Below are 17,477 nucleotides of genomic sequence, written 5' to 3'. Positions count from 1 at the left end.
AACGCAGCTGATACTCAAGAGGCGATATGGGACCGAGCGTTCAACGAAGCCATAGGCATCTAGCTGCCATCAAAGAAAATCTAAAAGACAACACCAGCAAGGCAAAATTGCAGAGGATTCCCTCTTATTGTGCCATGCCCAACTCCTGAGAGACTTCTGCCTCCACGAAGGAGAGCCAGTTCACCTGCACGACTCCCGCGCTCCAGCTTGTCCTCAGAATACCAGTCGCAGGATGATGACATGCAGTCATCTCTGAAGATAGGACAAAGTGCCAGTGTGCCCGCCATTCCCCTCTGCTTGCTGCAGAGCTCCAGCTCCAGCAGTGTGGGGGCCAGTAATCTTTTCTTGCCCATCTCTGGCTGAGCAGAGTGAGTATTTGGTAGGAAGCAGATAATACCCTTTCCCCTAGGCAGTCAAAGGTAGCGCCCCCAGCCTCCCACCTGAGGAATCAGACCGTGCTGTGGAGGGGGGCTAACATGATAGCATTCTTAGTAGATGCTGCTAAGGTGTGTGGCTCCCCAAGAAATGTCCACAGCATAGGAAAAAAGCTATTCCAGAAAAAGTGGTGCAGAACTTTGAACTAGCACAATGTAAGTCACAGACCTTGCAGGAAGTTTACACTGCTGTGTGCCAAGTGTGCCTCACAGAGGCCTCAGTCCAGCACAGCCAGACCATGTATCAAGTGGTAAGGAGTCTCCAGCTGGGATTTTGGTGAAAGGACAGGTGATATTGAGCTGGCTTTCCAGTGCTGAAAGGTATGCTGAAAGGTGGCTTTAAGATGCAGATTCCACCTTGGCCCCTTACATATTCGCACTGTCAGTCCATTTAACAGCTATTCACAGTTATCCTATGAACCTTGAGGGGGTTTTGACCCAAATGTGACAACAGGTCAAAACCTGACCTTTCATGGATGTCAACGGCCCACCTAGTAATATTCATGTATTTATTTATTTAGGTCTGAAGTGAGGCCCATGACTTGGTGGTATAGGAGCCCAAACTTATGAGGGGCTGGAGGCATCATAGAATCCGCTTATCCTTTTGAGGTCTTCAGGCACCTGGGTTCAACTCTTGAGAACACTAGTTTTATTGGCTGGATTAGCACCTAAGGGCAAATCTTCACTTGGAAAGGACAGAGACCTGTCCCCATGTACCATGTCAGTAGTCTCTGCCACAGTGTTTTTTTTTTCCAATTCAATGCTGTTTCCTCTCTGCGTTCTTGTAAACTTTCTTATTATTCTAATATGAAGCCATTATCCAAGTGTCACTTATTTCAGAGTTGTTCAAAACACTATAATCTAGACATGTTGCTCAGAATTACAGCACCGTGACCCCCGCCCCCGTGTCTGGTCCACTGGATTCTCCTGTGACATCATGGGCCATTATGAGGAGTCTCCAGCAAGGCATGAGAGGCAACTGAGCTCCATGTTTGTTGTGAACAGTGGTGGGAGCTTTCTTTGATGATCCGATGGACTTACCAAGAGTGACTTCCATGTTTATTTGGCTGTAGAGAGGCTTTGTTCGTGTTTGGGTATCACCTTTCATTGTTCTGGGTTTGCCTTCGTTTAGCTACTTAAGGTTAAGATTTATTCTTGTTGAACTTCATTTGGCTAATGACAAGGGTGTCGGGGTCCTTCGTCCCCGGTCCCCCTCTGCTAGTAGGGGGATGGGGAAAAACACACCCTGACCAGGCCGAGCCATGAGAGGAAGGGGCCCAATGTCCTCCTGCACCCAGCCTTCTTACTCCTGATCACGAACAGAGACGCCATGCAGCTTCATCAAGGCAGGAAGATTTCCCTCCCCCCCCCTTCTCTCTCTCTCTCTCTCTCTCTCCCTCTCCCTCCCCCCTCTCCCCTCGCTCCCCTCTCTCTCCCCCCTCCCTCCCTCCCTCTCTCTCTGCGTTGACTTTGTATTATTTTAGGCAAGCAATATTAGACATATTACAATTATAGCGCATAAAAACAAATCCAAACTGATCAATCCTGCCCATCTTTGATCAAGTCCTAAAATAGTCTCTAGTAAAGATAGTGGTCCTCAGCGACATTGATAGGGTCGTCACTGCCGCGTGGATTCATTCGGGTAACCGCACTTGTAGAAGAGCCCCTTCATTTTGACTGATGTGCTTCCAAGCAGTCTCCACCGTCTGACGTATCAGTCTCTCCGGCACCCAAACGGGACTGTCAGCATCCTGTGGAAAAACAGAAACACTTCCTCGCCCCCACATGAGAACAGGGTCTGGTCCTTTCCAGTTTCCAGAGAGAATATCTTTCCACAATACTAAAGGTTTATGACTTCTAGAAGGATTAAAATGAATATCTCCTGCAGAATGTCCTTCAGCATCAAGAGTTAGAAAGTTTAAAGTGCTTGACTGTTCAAAAATGACTCTGGTTTTAAGGGGATTATGGGCGAAGATCCATTTTCTGTAACTTCAAGCTGACTCAGGGGCTTTGTCTCTCACCCACACAGAACCGTCATCTCCCTCTCCACACTGTCCACACGGGACCCCAACTCCCTCTCCACACTGTCCACACGGGACCCCAACTCCCTCTCCACACTGTCCACACGGGACCCCAACTCCCTCTCCACACTGTTCACACGGGACCCCAACTCCCTCTCCACACTGTCCACACGGGACCCCAACTCCCTCTCCACACTGTTCACACGGGACCCCAACTCCCTCTCCACACTGTCCACACAGGACCTTCTTTATGGGTTTTTTCAGGTTTCTCTGGTTTTTCAATCTTTTCCTTAGGTTTGGGAGTTTTGGGTTTTTCTTTTTAAGCACTCTCATGCCCTTTCATGCTTCTCTTGTGCCCCTTTCATGCCCCACGTTGGGCGCCATTATGTCGGGGTCCTTCATCCCCAGTCCCCTTCTGCTAGTAGGGGGATGGGGAAAAACACACCCTGACCAGGCCGAGCCGTGAGAGGAAGGGGCCCAATGTCCTCCCGCACCCAGCCTTCTTACTCTTGATCACGAACAGAGACACCATGCAGCTTCATCAAGGCAGGAAGATTCTCTCTCTCTCTCTCTCTCTCTCTCTCTCTCTCTCTCTCTCTCTCTCTCTCTCTCCCTCCCTCCCTCCCTCCCTCTCTCCCTCCCTCCCTCCCTCCCTCTCTCCCTCTCTCCCTCTCTCCCTTCCTCCCTCTCTCCCTCTCTCTCTCTCTCTCTCTCTCTCTCTCTCTCTCTCTCTCTCTCTCTCTCTCTCCCCTCCCCCTCTCTCCCCAATCCCTTGTCCTTATATTGGGTGAGGGAGCCTATCAGTATACAAGATGGATAGGACAAAGAGATCCACGTGTTTTATCCCTACTACAAGCCTCAGCAGAAAGTTATTAGGCATGGCATTACTTGGCCCCCAACACAAGGTTGAGTAATTGCCATCTCAATTGAAAAATATCAGAGATCAAGAAAGTGTCTTTCAGCTCCTCATCCTCAGAGGAGGAGATCACCGTCATCGAACAGCATTACTTCAAGAAGGTCACATGCATTGGCCATGTGAAGCTGCTGCATCACTGTCTCACAGATACCAGGGTGACAGTGAAATTTCTCCTGAAGAAAGACCTGGAGAGCCATGAGATAGCAAAAGAGGTGGACATCGTTAAGAGTGTACTTGGCCCACATATCATCCGATTGATGGAGGTGATGGAGGACTAAGAGTTTGTGTGCCAGGGTCATGGGCTGGGCCCTCAGGGACATCTCATGGGAGGAATCCTCAAATCATCCGGACACCACCTATTTGAGGATGAATCCAGGAGGCTGTTTAGACAGATTGCCAGTGTGATGCGCTATCCTCACCTGAACAGAACTACACACCTTGACTTCAAGCCCAACAACATCCTGATGGACACCAATCAGGATGCCTAGGTGACTGATTTGGGGATGAGTGTCAGCTTGACCTCAGGGATTAGAGCTTTGATATTCCGTTTTCTGGAAGTCTTCATCCACAAAATGTATGATGGATACAGGTAGACATCTGGACCTTAGGCTTGCTTTTATATGTCATGACAACAGAAAAGTTCCCCTTTGGGTGAGGAACATGGCTCAGATTTGGGCCCTGGTCCTAGACCAGGTACCTAGAGGCCAGGTACGATGCTGTACTAATCTGCAAAGAGACATGATCTACTTTCCCAAATGCTGACAGTGGACTTGAATGAGAGGCCCAATATTGACCAAATCAAAACACACCTATGGCTGGCTGAAGGTGTGGGATTTGGCCTGAATCCTATGACCACCTGGACCTCATTAGTGTCACAGTCTTGTGCGACATTGTCTACAATGTAGCTGACACTCAAGAGGCGATACATCACTGAGCATTCAAGGAAGCCATAGGCATCTGTCTGGTCACCAAAGAAAACCTAAAACAAAATGTCAGCAGTAAAGAATTGCAAATGATGTCTTCAGGTATTGCACCATGCCCAACTCCTGAGAGACTTTCCAGCAGACTTCTCCCACCACAAAGGATAACCAGCTCACCTTCACGACAACTGCTCCAGCATGACAAGTATTCTGTGCTTTCCCCTGGCTGGCCGAGAAACCCAGAGAGTTATCCCTCACAGGAAAACGCTCTTCCCTCTGGGCAGCCTGTACAGGTGGAAGCCTCAGCCTTTCACCTGAATAACAGATGGGGCTGGAGGAGGGCGGCTGACAGTGTAATGGCCATTCTTGGCTGACTCTGCTGCTGTGTCAGAACCCCAAAGTAATCTGCACAGTTTAGGAACAAACCTGTTTCTGAGAAGGGCATTCAGAACCCCGAAAGAGCACAATTGAAAGCCACAGAACCAATTGGGATATGGAAATGCAGAGAGGCGTGAACTTACAGAGTTGCAGGAAGTTCACACTGCTGTGTGTGCAGCATGCCTCAGTCCAGCACAGCCAAGCCATGTGACCAGTGCTAGAGGATTCTTCAGCCGGGTAACTGGTGCCAGGACAGCAAACACTGAGGTGGCTTTCCAGTGCTTAAAGGTAAGCTGAAAGTTGGTCTCAAGACTCCTGTTCTTTCCCTAGGCTGTGGCATTCCACCTTGATCTCTTTTTTACTCACGTTGACCTTCATTTAACTTTACTCTCATTTGTCTCCTGAACACTAGGGCATTTTGGTCTCAAATGCTACAGCAGGGTCATCACCTGACCTTTTATATATTATTTCCCTGAGTGTTTATTTATTTATTCAGGTTTGAAAGAGGCCCTTGAGCGTGTTGATATAGGAGCCTGTTCATCTGAGGGGCTGAATCATCTCGGACTCTGCCTATCCTTTGCTGGTCTCCAGGTGACTGGCTCCAGCTCCTGAGAACCCTAGTTTTACTGGCTGGGTCAGGACACAAGGGCAGTTCTTCAGTAGCAAAGGAGAGGGACCTGTCCCTGCTGGGGCCAGCCGGCAGCAAACCAGGGTTCGCAGATTGGGGTTCCTGAAATAGGGGGCAAGGACTAGGAAGAAATAGAAGAGAGACAGACACACCGGGTCCGGGATGTCTGCAGTCCAGGAAAAGACTGCCGCGTTTATTTTTCACTCCAGCTTCTTCCCTTCTTGAGACCCAGGGAACTTCCAGGTGTTACATTCATATGGTAAATCTCAGGTCATTTAAACAGAATAAGGCCAGAAAACAATAAGACAATAAAGCCATTGTCTGATGCAAATCAAGGTACAGTTTGATTCCACTCTGGCTCCCAACATGTCCCCATGCACCTGGTCAGTAGTTTCAGACCCAGTTTTCCTCCATTTCAATGCAGTTACCTCTCCATTGTGTTCTTGTAAACCTCATTACTATTCTAACATACAGTCACCAGCCCAAAGTTCATTATTTCAAACTTGGTCACTGATGCCAGTAAATAACAAAGAAACCCTAGTGTAATTAGAGGACCCCACCACCTAGACATACTGCTTAGAATGACAGCTCCCTCTGTGGACCCACTTTTTTCTCTTTAGACAGCCAGAGTGGGGCCGGGAATTTGGCCTAGTGGTTAAACTGCTTGCCTAGCAGGCATGAAGACCTGGGTTCGAATCCTCGGTACCACATATAGAAAAAAGCCGGAAGTGGTGCTGAGGCTCAAGTGGTAGAGCTCTAGCCTTGAGAAAGTCCAAGGACAGTGCTCAGGCCCTGAGCTCAAACCTAGGACTGGCAAAAAAAAAAAAAAAAAGAGTCTCACAGCCAGAGTGTGGGAGAGCTGAGTTTCAAGTATAAGAACAACCCTGAACAGTCCATTGTTGGACTGGCAAAGTGTAGGAATGAAAATAATTATGGTTCCTTTCACCAAGAGGTGGAGACACCCGAGAAAGAGCAAGAGACCTGAGAAAGCACCGAGATGGAGTGGAGCCGTGGAGGACCAGGCCTGGATGGACTTTGCCTGTGGATGGACCCTGCCTGCAACAACTGTCTTCCCACATGAACTGAAATTCTGTAAGACTGGATGATGAGCGCTCTTCCTCCACTGGGTTATTTGTGTTGTTTCACACATGCGCACTAGATTTCCACACAGAAGCTGCCTTTGGGTGAGAAGTGTATGATAGGGAGGAGTTAGTCCCACTCTTGAGGCACAGTGATTGGTGAGAAAGCATGGAGACACAGTGGTGGCCATGGATGGACCCATCCTGGATGGACCTTGTCTGTGGATGGACCCTGCCTGGGTTGACTGAACTGCCCATTCACAGAAATTCCGTAAGGCTGGATGAGAGCCCTTCTCCACTGGTTTATTTGTGTTGGTTCAGCCAGGACTTTAGATTTCCACACAGAGTCAGTGCTGAGGCCTGATGCTGCCTTTGGATGGCAAATGTATGCTGGGAGGAGTTGGGCACATGTGGCCTTTGCTACGTGTGCACTGGGTCAGGAGGCTGAGCCTGCAGTGCAGACGGATGGGATTTGAGCAGGTGCTCCTGTTGCAGCAGTGGTCCAGGTTAGAGCTATCTAGGGAGCAGATCTAGCAAAGATTAAGATGGGATTCCAGTGAGAGAAGCAACGAGGGCCAAAAGAAGGCATAGGATGGGGACCTGGAGACAGAGTTGACACTGGTGCTGAAGGAGAACTGAGAGGAAGAGGTCCTAAAGGAGCTGAAGAATCCTCAGCTCCACATGAGCGAGTGTTTAGTGAAAAGGGTTGGTAGGAAGGCAGTACTGTTAAATTCTATGATTTCTCAATGATTTTTCTTTACTCTTTATTTGTTGTGTATATGTGTTTTTGTACGTGCTAGTACCGAGGCTTGAACTCAGTGCTTTTAAGCTCTTCCTCTCTCTAGGTTTCCCTCTCTTCACCTTCTCCTCTTTTCTTGCCTCTCCACCTTATTCCATCTCCCTTCCCAACTTTCTTTTTCCTCATTACTCTCCTCTTTTTCATCTTTCCATTTTCTCTTTCCTCTTCTCTTCCTCTTCCATTCCCTCTCCCTCCTTCTCTTCTCTTGAATCTTTCTTCTTTCTTTCCTTCTCCCTTCCTTCTATATCTTCCTCCCTCTCTCCCTCCCTCCCTCCTTCCTCTCTCTATATCTTTCTCTGTTTCTGTCTCTCCCCCTCCCTTTCACATTGCATGTTCATGACTATTGCCCCTCACTTGAGTCACACCTCCAAGCCTTCCTTTCTTTAGTGAACTGAAGATGGAGTCTGCCCAAGCTGGCTTTCACTGCCTTGTGTTGGCCATCTTGCTTCTGGAATAGTTAGGTTTACAGTCCTGATACACCTGCAACGGTCAATGCTTTTGACTTCTTAATCGGATGTGGCCCAGGTTTGTTTCTCTGTTGTTTTCCAAGGGACAGTTGTGTGGGGACAGCTTGGAAATGGAGCAGGAAGGATGGTGGGCTAGTGTGCAGAATGGACAAGAGGGAGGACCATGTGCAGTGTTTGAGTGTTAGCACTAGGTGTTGGCATATATTGATAGAGACTCTGAGTCTCCAGACGGGCCCCCAGATGTCACCCCTTCCCAGAGTACCAGGCTTTGGACATGGTGCTTTCATTTCCCTGCACTTCCCAGGGAAAGGTCTAGGCTACATAGTGGAACAGTACAGCCAAATATTTCTCCAGGGGGAATAAGTGTACTGAGGGATCAAGATTTCAAATGCTAGAACATTCTGAACATCCAGAATCCATTTTGAGAATCACAAAGTTTATGAATTAAACCGTTTTCCTTTCCTTTCAGCTAGAGGTAGGCAAACCACTGAAGGAACAAGTGACCCGCAAACACATGTAGATATATTGGTGCCTGTAGATGGACTGGTGCTGGATGGACTTGGCCTGTGGATGGATGATGCCTGTGGACGGTAAGATTGGATGAGTGTTTCACCACTGGGTAATTTGTGTTAGTTCATACATGAACACCAGATTTCCACATGGAGGCGGTGCTGAGGGCTGGCGTGGTCCTTGGGTGGCAAGTGTGTGATGGGGAGGATTCGGGCACACGTGTCCTTTGCTATGTGGGCATGGGGGTGAGGAGGCTGAGCCTGCAGAGCAGAGACTGATGGGATCTGCAGCAGGAGGGGGGTTGGAGCTCCTGGTGGATTTCGTGGTTGAGCTCCAGAATACTTGGGGAGCAGAGCTCAGCTCAGTGAATGAGATGGGATTTTGTTGAGAGGCGATGATGGCAAAAAGAGTGTGATCAGAATGGCGATCCTTATGAGTGTGAATGTAAAACAATGGTCGTGTAATTACTCAGTCTTAATAAAGAAAAAAGTGGGTAAGTACAGGTACAGTCCCGTACATTGGTGAAGGACAGGTTGATCCTGAAGGTGAAGGAGAATCGAGAGGAGCAAGGTCACGAAGGGAGCCGAGAAATCATAAATTCCGCAGGGACCAGTCTTCAGTGAAGAAAGGGGGCACAGGGAGGAATTTCCATGATTTCTCAATGATTTTTTTCTCCCCTTTTCCCTCTTTTGGTTTGTTGTGTGTATGTGACTGTGAGTTTGTACTGGTTCTGGGCCCTTTCTCTCATCTTCCATTTCCTTTTCCTCCTTCCTCTCCTTCTTTTTCCTCCTCCCTTCCTCTGTTTCCCTCCTCTTCCTCTTCAATTCCTTTTCCCTCTCTCTTCTTGAACCCGCTCTGTCTCTGTCTCTGCGTCTCCATTCTCCCTCTCCATTTGAATATTCATGGCTGGCGCTCTACCACGTAAGTCACAGGTCCAGGCCTGCAGACCTGCTTCCCTCCTGCCCTAGTTACTGGAGATGGAGTCTGCTCAGGCTGACTTTCACTGAGATCTACCACATACCAACTTCTGGAATACTTAGGATGACATGTAGGAGCCACCAGCAGCTGGCAGTGCTTTCATTTGTGTGCATCGGGGGGCACCCAGGCTAATTTCCCTGTTGTTACAAAAGGGATGCGTGCAGTCTTCTGCGGAACGTCTGTGTGAGGGACACGTAACACATGGTTGGGGAAGGACGGGGTGAGTGAGCTGGTGTGCAGAATGGACAGGGAGAGAATTACATGTATACAGCACAAGGGTGTCACAGTCTTTGTAGAGACCCAGTGACTCCCCAGAGAGGCCCTCAGCTGCTATCTCCTTCCCCAGAGCACCAGGTTCTGGGCATGGTGCTTCCTTTCCCCTGGCAGTTCTCAGGTGAATAACAGAGTCCCCCAAAGCTCTCACAGACGCTTGGATCTTGTGACCTTTTACCAGTCCCTTACATACTAGCTCACTCATTTCAGAAGGTGTGACTAGCACTGTAAACGGCTCTGTCAATGGCAATGAAGTAAAACTGGGAAATACCATATTCTGTCTTCCTTTCTCTGATTTCCAAGATTATTAGTATGCTAAAGGCTCCAGAAGTCCTCTGCAAAAGACACCTGTTAAACTTTCTGCAATCCTGGCTTTCCTTATATGACCACAGAACCTTGTTGCTGCACAAAGCCTAGGAACGTTCTGTAGGGGTCTCCTATCCTTGTGCACACCTGGGGGCACTCTGATTAGTTCATATTCTCCTGCTGTATCTTGTAGAAGTAAATGGTGAGGTAACTCCCCAGCTCTGTGTTTTCTCCCAGGATGACTGCTAGGCTGGGTGAGTACCATCTGGCCTGTGTGAGCAAATCTAGCTTCGAGCAGGCTAGAGGCACACAGATGGATGTGTTCATCCAGCACAGAGCTTGGTCTCCTTGCAGACCTGCTCAGAGACTTGTGTTTGCATACGGATGTCTTCTTAGTTCAATCAGAACAGTTAGCTGGATGGCCAGACTTCACCCCCACCTGCACAGCCAAATGAAGCTCATCTGGGGCCAAGAAGTTCCATGGAAGACAGGGCATGAGCAGAAGCATTCTGTCCAGTCTCCCTTCCCATGTGGCCTAGGGCTAGTGACTGCCTTGTTTTATATGTGGTGCTGAACTAGTAATGGAAATTCTTCCACGTTTGGAAATCTTTTAGTCAAGGTATAAGGACAGCTGGCATAAGTGGCAGAAAGTTCTTTAGCCTGGAGAAGGAAGAGAGACAAGAGCCACCTCAATGACGAATCTGCCTTTAGAGAGGCTCAGTGAGAGCCACTGGACCAGTGGCTGTGTGGAAGGAAGAGCCCTCTTGATTGTGGCTTGTTGTAAAAATCAACCCTTAAACACCTTGATCACACAATGAAAATTTCCCCTTTATGATTTGGTTTGGAAGTCATAGAAACCATTTCAAATTTCAAATTCAGATGGCCAATCCTTCAACAGAAAATGGATCTTCAAACAGATCTTGACAAACCCTTATTTCAGAGGTCTGTAATTTTATAGCTAATAAGAAGGCTAAGATCAAAATCCAAGGCCAGCCCAGCAGAAAAGGTCAAAAGACTATTCTCCAGTTCACCACCACAAACATCTACGTGGAGATGTGACTCCAGTAGTAAAGTATTGGTCTTGAGTTCAGTAGCTAAGTGACAGTCTCTTGAGTTTAAAGTCCACTACTCGCACAAAACAAACACCCACCACCCACAGAAATACTATCTGAAAAATAAAAGGGCAATAAGCAGTAGCTGTTTGTCATTACTGATAATATTGCTTCCTACAGGATAATAACTATAGTTCTTCATGCTCAAGATTATGTTACTGCAATTGATGAGTGCCTCCAGTGAGTATTGAAACATTTTTCCAGGTGAATATTCTTTAGTATCAGCTGTCTCATCTAAGCTGACAATATATCAAATATTTATTGTAGATACCTAAGTATAAACTGAGGTTCAGGTCAATTCAGTAAGAAGGTCGAACAAAATTAGATACTAGAATGTAAATTCAGGATAGGCTTTCTGATTGTTTAGCCAGGAATTTATTTTATAGACTAAAACTGTACTGTAGGCTCTGACTTTGTGCTGTAGACAAGATGAATCACAAGACCCTTGTTTTATTTTGTCCCCATTTCAATAACAGAATGTTAATGAATGCATCCTATGAAAAATCAGATCCCTGCACTATTAGCCCAGCATCTCTATTTTTTTTCTTGCTTTTTGTTGCTGTTGTTGTTGGCCATGGGACTTGAACTCAGGGCCTGGGAACTGAGGCTCAAGGCTAGCCCTCTACCACTTTGAGCCACAGCATCACTTCTGGTTTTCTGGAGGTTCATTGGAGATAATGTAACCCTTCTATTAATCATAATAAAAAATTATTTAATAAAAAACAAATAAATGTAAAATCTCATGGACCTTCCCACCTGACTGGCTTCTAACAGTGATCCTCAGATCTCAGCCTACTGAGTAGATAGGATTCAAATATGAGCCTTTCTCTCCCAGTTCCTCTTCTTTTTAATGCCAGGGCTTTAAAATTCTGTTCTCAACTCATAGGAATTCTCTTCACCTTCCCTTTGTCACTCTTAGCTCTCTCTCCTCCAGCTATATAAGTGCTATGAGGAAAGATTATTCTCTTTAGAATTCACCAGAAGACCAAGGAGAATGGAAAATAGAATATTAGAGATAAGATGAGAAATATTAATTTTTTGTATTTCCCTTCTTACTACTTTTTTCCTCCATAGCAATTTTTATTTGAAATTTCAACTGTAATTACGATAGCAATATATACTGACTCTAATGACTGATTACTGATTCAAAAAAGAAGCAAGTGGACTTCTCAGAGTTGTCAGAGGGGCTGATGAAATTCTTACAGTCAGGGCTAAGATGCCTTGGGTGGAACTGGGTAGGTCTCAAAGGAGAATCAGACTGTGTAGGTCTTGGCATTCAAGTGGGCAATTCTGCCATCTCCTGGACTGTGAGTGAACTTCAATTCAAAACCTTCCAAAATTTATGACAAGGGAAGCCTGGAGCTGGTGGCTTATGCCTGTAACAATAACTATTCAGGAGGCTAAGATCTGAGGATCTTGGTTCAAAGCCAACCTTATTTCCAACTCACTACCAGACAACTGGAAGTGGATCTGTGGCTCAAAATGGAAGAGCACTAGCCCCAGGACAGAACTAGATAGGGCCATGAATAGATAATTTATTAAAACACACAACAGAAAAAAAACACAGTCCAGATGAGAATGGTAGTGCAATTGAATTCTGAGCTGACAAACAGCACCGAGGACCAAGGAACATCTTTGAAGTTTAAAAACATGGGACGCCAGCATAATCTCCCATCTCCTGGTCCATTTTGCAGCCCAGAGCTATCAGCATTGCCTGTAGGGTCTCCTGGCCATGATGACCTGAATTCCGATCACCTAACCTCACATCCAGCGTGCACTTTTCTCTCGGGGACTCTAGCAGGATATTCTTAAATACCACAGAAGAAAAAGGAACTCATTGCTACTTGTGCACACATCCCGCATGTAAGTCACTTGAGGCTAGGAAGGAAAGTGGACAGTAACCCCCTGCAATTGTCTGAGGACCAGACAATTCCTTCCAACCTTCAGCCCATCAGCGTTTTCCTCAGAGCCATCGGTGTGCCTCCCTGCAGTGATCTGCGCAACACACACCTCGTCTGGGAAGAGTGCACTTTGCACTCTAACTTAACTTCTCTGCTTCCATTGTCAACCTTTGACTTTCATTCCTATGTTTTTCTTGAGTAAAAGTCATGGGAGAGACAAATGATGCCAAGTTCCCAGTCACAGGTGGCTCATACTTAATTCTAGCTATTCCAAAGGCTAGGATATGAGGGTGGAGGTTTGAAGCCAGCCCAGGCAATCCATGAAACTCTTATCTCCAAAGAAATAAGCTGTAAGTGGAGCTGTGGCTCAAGTAATAGCCTTGAGTAGACAAGCTCAAGGACAGAGCCCAGTCCCTGACACAAGACCTCAAGATTGGATCACACAGTAAAAGTTTTACTATCTGTATCCTTGACTTTATATATTAAAAGATACTGGAGTTACAGAATTCTAATTCCACTGTCATGTTCAGAGCATAGATGTGAAAGTGTAGCCTTTATCTCTTAGCGTAGCGAGTCTAAGACACAGATAATAAAGCTCTCTCTAATGAAAGTCTCTTCCTTTTCCTTTCTCTATTGTTTCTCTCATACACTACCCTTTTCATTTACTGGGATGTGAGTTTTCTTTTTCTATGTAAGTGACTGTCCTGTATGTGCTGACTACACTGTCAGCACAGGGTCTCAAGGTGTCACCCCCTGCTCCTCCCTTCTCCCAATGTAAGCTCCTTTCATGATGTACTAAATAGGGCAAATGAGACAATGGGACAAATGTGGAGTGTGCTATATCTTCAAAAAAACCCAGAAAATTACAACGTGAAAGGAAAATCACAATTCTCTATGATCTGCAGCAGTGTCACATTTTACGCCCTCTAGATTAAAATGAAAATCAAAGGAGACAAGGAGTAGCAGTTTTTGGAGCAACACCCTGCTGCCACCTCTGAATAGCCCCATCCTTCTCTTGCCTATCTGAAACAAGCTATCAAGCCACACACAAATACACAGATTGCAATTGTTTTGCCAGTATTGGGATTTGAACTCATGGCCTAACAAGTGCTTATCTGGTTTGCTCCATTCACTGGTGCTCTACCAGTCAACTCAAGGCTCCGGTCTAGCTTTTTGGTTATAATATTGGAGACTGGGCCTCTTAGACTTTATCTTCCCAAGATGGCTTTGAACCACTGTCCACTGGATGCGAGCCTCAGGAGCAGCTATGAAGCAAATGGACTTCCAGTGCGTAGTCTAGGTATCAATATTCCTTCCATCACACAGTGAACAACTGCCAAATAACATCACATTTACAGTTCTGACCCTGTTATTAATTTACCTTCATTGCAACAGAAAAACAATGTTTAAAACTATATTTCTGATCCACTGTTTAAAGCTATATTTCTGATCCAATCATTAACTGCCTTCTTTGAAACAAAAAAAAATGTTTAAAAATAAAAAGGTGGGCTGAAGCTCTCATTTAAACTAAGTTAGCAACTTCATCAAAAGCATCCACCCCTCAAGGATGAGCAGAAACACAGGCTCCCATAAATCAGTTTGGAAAAAGAACGTAGCATTAACATGCGATGATTCTGACCTTGTGTTCTGCAGGTGAATCAGCTGGAGCTCTAGTAGGAAAGGGGACAGGTCTTCCAGGTGCTGTCATGGTGGCATCCTCTCACAGTTTGTTCAAATCCAGCTGTCCTGAGCTCCTGGGGAATGGTCTGTGAAAACATAAAACAGAAAATGGGGTGGTTTGATCAAAGTTTCTCAGAAGTTGCTAAGACTAATGGCTCCGGCCCCACGGCCACCCGGGGCACTGGGTGGAACCGAGCCAGACCCAGGAGGAGGAGCAGGGAGGCCGCGGCGTCCCCTTGCCCGCCTTCTCCATGGGCCTGCGGGGCTGCCTTGTGTCTAGGCTCACAGGGGCTCGAGGAGGGATCGCACTTCCGGCCCATTCCCCCACGCTTCCGGTCACATGGGAGGCGGACTTCCTCCTCCCCGCCCCCTGCATCACACGCATGCGCAGCAACGATCCCACCCGGCTTACAACGGCCGATGTCCACGCAGTCAGGCTCAAGAAGCCCCTGTGTCTCAGCAGCAGGTGCAGCACCAACTGTGGAAGATGGGCAAGGAACCCAGCTCGGGCCCTACGACTGGACCCCAAACGCCTCAGGACGTACCGGGGAGAAGCCAAAGGACGGACTCCGAGCTTTCCACCTTCCATCTTGGGCAGCCGTTGCAGTGGCGCGCGTCGAGCTCATCCGGGTCAGCACGCATGCGTCCACGCATGCGCATGCGCACCCTCCTCCTCCGCTGTGTGTATGTGCGTGCATGCGCATCCCTGGCCCATGCTTCCTGACTGGACTTCTTCCTGCAGCCCAGACCTGACATGAGACTTTCCCAGTTTCACCTGCAAACCTTTCAGTGGAGGGTATACAGTTGCATTTCTGTTTGACCAGAGAGATGCATCTGCTAGGATCCTTTTGTGTTTTTATATGTTGATTAGCTCCAAAATGTAACCCCAGCACCTCATTACATGGACCTCTGAAGTTCATATTCCTCTTTCTGTCGATATCTCTACTCTAGAGGAATAATTGGTGTCCGTATTTTCCTTCGCTTTGATACACTGTTGAGAAAGTCACTGTAGTAAAATGAAAAATTGTTGTATTTCTCATTTGCAGTATTGTCTTTCATTTTAGTGGGTAAATGGGATTTAAGAAGCACAAGAACTCTACTTTTATGTCACTTTTATATGCCAAATAATAATAAGAGTTAGTGAGTTAGAAACTCTCATATTTCATTTATTCAGTGAATTAGGATGCATATTTAACATGTTTTAGTTAGTGGCCCTCATTTTTTCCTCCTCTAATTATTGAATTAGCTTAAGTTCTCTGTTATGGACTGCCAGCCATTGAAGTGATGGAGTCATTAAACAAACAAGTAATTTGTATCAGATACTGCATCTGACTTGAGACTTGCTTCCATGTTTTGTCTGAAAGGTTATGAAACTGGATGACCTTTGGTGTGTAGTTGTTAAACAGAAAGAAAAGAGAAAGAAAGTAAGACTTTAATACCCATCCAAAATTTCTGTGAAACTTGACCCAAGCTCTGAAGTTTATAAGGGAATTACTTAATAATATGATCTGTTCATTTTTGAAAAGGATCCATCTCTTTCCCCATCTTTCCATAGTAAAAATAATTCCTTCCTGCCACTAGTTGTCCTCACTTGCATCTGTTACATATTGGAGGATAATCCTCCCTCCAAACAATGCGCTGGAACTGAGATGTTTATATTTTCAAACCCATATGAGTGTTGCAGGTGTTGTATGACTAAACTTAACTGAGTAACTGAGCCCCTGGCCTGGTCTTTTTTTTTTAAATCATAAAGTAAATGTAACTGTCCCTCAGCACTTATACAGAAATGCTAAGTATCCTTATATCAATGCAAATACTTCAATATAATACAACAAAAATTTTGCAAAAACCATATGACATACCTAAAAACTTTTGTCTCCCCAGGACTAAAAACTGTATTTTATGTTCATGGGTCATGCTAGCAATTTCCAATTTTTTTTCTTGAATTTCACGTGCTGGTAATTAAAACAGATAAATTACCTCTTGTTGACTGAAAACGAAGAAGAAGAAGAAGAAGAAGAAGAAGAAGAAGAAGAAGAAGAAGAAGAAGAAGAAGAAAAAGAAGAAGAAGAAGAAGAAGAAGAAGAAGAAGAAGAAGAAGAAGAAGAAGAAGAAGACGACGACGACGACGACGACGACGACGACGACGACTATGACGACCGTGAGGAGCTGGGCACCATTGGCTCATGCCTGCAATCCTAGCTACTCTGATGGCTGAGATCTGTTTTTTTCTGGAAGGTCATGGGGCTTGAACTCAGGGCCTGGGCACTGTCCCTGAGCCTCTTGTGTGCTCAAGGCTAGCCCTCAGAAACCACTTGAGGCACAGCACCACTTCTAGGTTTTTCTGGGTAGTTTATTGTAGATAAGAATCTCCTGGATGCCTAAGGCATCAGGCAAGTTAAGGTAGAAAACTGACATGTGCTGTCATCTCTCTATGGCAGAATTGAGTTCACTCAATTATAAGTGAAATAGATACTGCCTTGGGACTCTGTAATTGAGTGATCTCTCAACTTCATGTGGCATACTCTTTAGAAGTTTTTCGTCCATGAAACTCACATCATGTTAGTGCTTCTCAATTTCCAAAGCATTTTTTTACATACATTATTTCAATGGTGTGTCATCAGAACAAATAGGACTCTGCAGGATACAGAAGATGACATTGAAGCTCACATCCTTAATACCTGGATGCAGAGCCAATGCTCGGGAAAAGCTGGAGTGCCTAAAAATATTTAAATCTATATAATAGTTTTTCTCAGAAAATAGTGCTTCCCTAATGACCCAGATCTTAATTACTCAAGCAGCTGAGATCTGAGAATCATCGCTCCAAGGCAGCTAAACCAGGAAAAGTCCATGAGACTCTTGTTCCATTCAACCAGTAAAACACTAGAAGTGGAGTTGTGGCTCAAATGGTAAAAGTGCTGGCCTTTAATGAAAAGCTAATGGGCAGCACCCAGGCACACGGGCACATGGGCACATACACACACACACACACACACACACACACACACACACACACACACCTGTCTTCCTAAGAATGAAAGTCATAAGCCATTACTCACCGCATTAACCTAGATT

At 46.0% G+C, this 17,477-nt stretch overlaps 2 long non-coding RNA genes across 3 annotated transcripts; one reads left to right on the top strand and one right to left on the bottom strand.

Moving 5' to 3' along the window:
- The first annotated feature begins 3,209 nt into the window (after positions 1-3,209).
- LOC150044797 (uncharacterized) lies at positions 3,210-15,441 on the top strand. Of its 2 annotated transcripts, none has more exons than XR_016533102.1 (5): positions 3,210-4,957; positions 5,166-5,260; positions 6,248-6,389; positions 8,112-8,232; positions 14,866-15,441. It is a non-coding gene; the product is annotated as an uncharacterized LOC150044797 (long non-coding RNA). The 2 variants fall into 2 exon arrangements; XR_016533103.1 differs by having other exon boundaries at positions 14,376-15,441.
- On the bottom strand, positions 12,351-14,866 carry LOC150044798 (uncharacterized). Its single transcript, XR_016533104.1, has 3 exons — positions 14,815-14,866; positions 14,362-14,488; positions 12,351-12,628 (listed from the first exon to the last, which is right to left on the bottom strand). It is a non-coding gene; the product is annotated as an uncharacterized LOC150044798 (long non-coding RNA).
- Positions 15,442-17,477: the final 2,036 nt, after the last annotated feature.

This window comes from Megascapheus bottae, chromosome 29 (genome assembly GCF_031878675.1).
Source record: "Megascapheus bottae isolate mThoBot1 chromosome 29, mThoBot2.hap1, whole genome shotgun sequence".
In the NCBI taxonomy this organism is placed as follows: domain Eukaryota; kingdom Metazoa; phylum Chordata; class Mammalia; order Rodentia; family Geomyidae; genus Megascapheus; species Megascapheus bottae.
The sequence above is the reverse complement of the archived record's forward strand: the minus strand, read 5'-3'. Positions and strand labels throughout refer to the sequence as shown.